General features: G+C 37.9%; 1 pseudogene; it reads right to left on the reverse strand.

The window, feature by feature from the left end:
- Positions 1–703: 703 nt before the first annotated feature.
- LOC101423426 (S-adenosylmethionine decarboxylase proenzyme-like) lies at positions 704–1,745 on the reverse strand (annotated as a pseudogene).
- Positions 1,746–2,186: the final 441 nt, after the last annotated feature.

Genomic DNA, 2,186 nt, shown 5'->3' on the forward strand with positions numbered 1-2,186 from the left:
ATATAGGGAAATTGGGACCAGGGTCCATTCCTCTTTTTCTTCTTGGATATGAGATTAGTATAAATCCACATGTAAGAGTACTGCTTTATTTGGGGGCCTGAGGGGGAAGAACTCCATGCTGAGGACTGCAAATGAAAGGAGCAATGTTAAAATAATTCACAAAATGAATAACTGCAGTCATTTTTTTAATAGGACTTGACTTGTGGGAAAAAAGTAGCTGTTGCAAAAAACATCTGTATGAAGTAAAATTGGTTTCAATAACATTAGTAGAGAATATGTTCTAGAAACTGGAGGTAACTGAATGTAAAATTTCAGACAACAATTTAATAGAACACTTCCAGATGGTTAGGCTGAGGCCAGCACCTAATGCGAATGAAAACCTTGTCTGTGGGGAATTTTGGATGATCCTTGGAAGAATATTATACTATGCATAAGCCAAATTGAATTGTTTTTACAAGTGTTATAAAGTTACTCACAGTAAAAGTTTTTGTTCTACATGCACCTCAGTTTCACAGCAAAAGTGGCATAGAATACCTAAACACAGATGAGAACATTCATGCAAGATATCTAATTCCTTGATATAATAATGCGTACAACAATTCAAAGTGATTATACTATGATTACAAGTAGGGCTTCCTGCAACTACAAGATGGTGGTTATGGAAAGTATGGCCTCTGGTATCAATATCTAGAAAGTAGCCACCACCTTCTTCTAGGTGTGTTCTCTTTTTCCATTTTTTCTTCATTTTTCTTAATCAACTCTACTGTTGTTGCTGATTCTTGGCAAAGCTGGTAAAAACAAAGTTGTAATCATTGAACATAGCACTATGGCAATCAAGACGTTTGAAACCTTCTATCTTCTGGGGTGAAGAAAGCACTGTGCAACATTAGAACTGATTTACAAACAAGGTGGTCGTGAATTTTCTTGGCTTGAAGACTTCCACAACTTTCCTGATCAGTCATTGTAGGAGGTCTGACTTAAGTGTGTTTCATAGCTAACTTAAGAAAATTCTTGTTCTGGAGTGATGTGAATAGTCCAGTAAGTTCCATGTGATTTCATTCTATTCATTGACTACCCCAAGGTTTGAACAGTGTGGCATCAATGACAGAACCTTTATCAGGGCTCAGATTCCACTCTCACCAATGACATCCTTTGCAGTAACGTTGTTTTTCATGTATAACTGGCCTATAACTACTGGGTCAAGTTCACTCATCAGAACTTCCAGGGTTTGATCTGGCTGACGGATTACACGACTCTGGGAAATCCGGAGTATACAGGTACCAAAGGTCACAATTCATCCATCCCATACAATATGCTGCTTCATCTGGGGAAATTGCATTAAGAAACTCTATTTCTTCTTGGAAATTCCAGTGTGGGTACCCTGGGTGAGAAGGCTTCATAAAATTCTTATGAGAATAAAAGAAGCTTTGAGTCAAGTCAAACCCACAGTAATCCCTAGCAAGCTTCAACAGGGGAACCAGTGCTTTGAGTAAGAGGTTGGTACCACGTCTTCAAAATGAAACGTGTCTTAGAGACAAACATGTTATTCTCACCAAATGCATACACTTCCTGCTTGTCAGTTTTTGTCACACTTATTGAACATTATACATCCTTCAAAATTATGTCCCACTCAGATCTTGGATGGTGCAAAGATCGCCAGCTCCTTGTTTTGTGTCCAGCTGCTGCTGAGAGAACCAAACCCCCAGCAGCTTCTTGGTCCCTTCGAAAATATCTGCAGCGTCCATCACCGTGAGTCTAGTGAACAACCAACAACCACAGAAAATCAACTAAATTAAATCTTTTCTCCCCCTGCTGCAGATTGTTCCAGCTGTGTTACTGAAGTTCAGGTTTCTTGTTTTTTTTTTTTGGCTGTAATTTTATATTAACTTTTCTTTTAAAAAGTATTAACAAAATTTCTCTGGCTTTTTTTATGAGTGAAAATTGAAATGTGAGTGTTGGAAATAAGAGGCAGATACAGTTCAATCTCTTGTAGTGCACTGCTTCCCCTTACAGAGAGTTGAGTAAGCATTAGCTAATGTCACTGGCCATACTGTGTAGGCCTCAAGCTATTTTTGCTTTTAATATTTTTTTCTTTTTACTTCTCAGCCTGATTCATTTCAAGTATCTTGTCTTCAAGTTACTGAATCTTTCTTCTGTCAGTTTCAGTCTGCTCTTGAAAGTCTTCT

Source organism: Dasypus novemcinctus, chromosome 3 (assembly GCF_030445035.2).
Source record: "Dasypus novemcinctus isolate mDasNov1 chromosome 3, mDasNov1.1.hap2, whole genome shotgun sequence".
Classification (NCBI taxonomy): domain Eukaryota; kingdom Metazoa; phylum Chordata; class Mammalia; order Cingulata; family Dasypodidae; genus Dasypus; species Dasypus novemcinctus.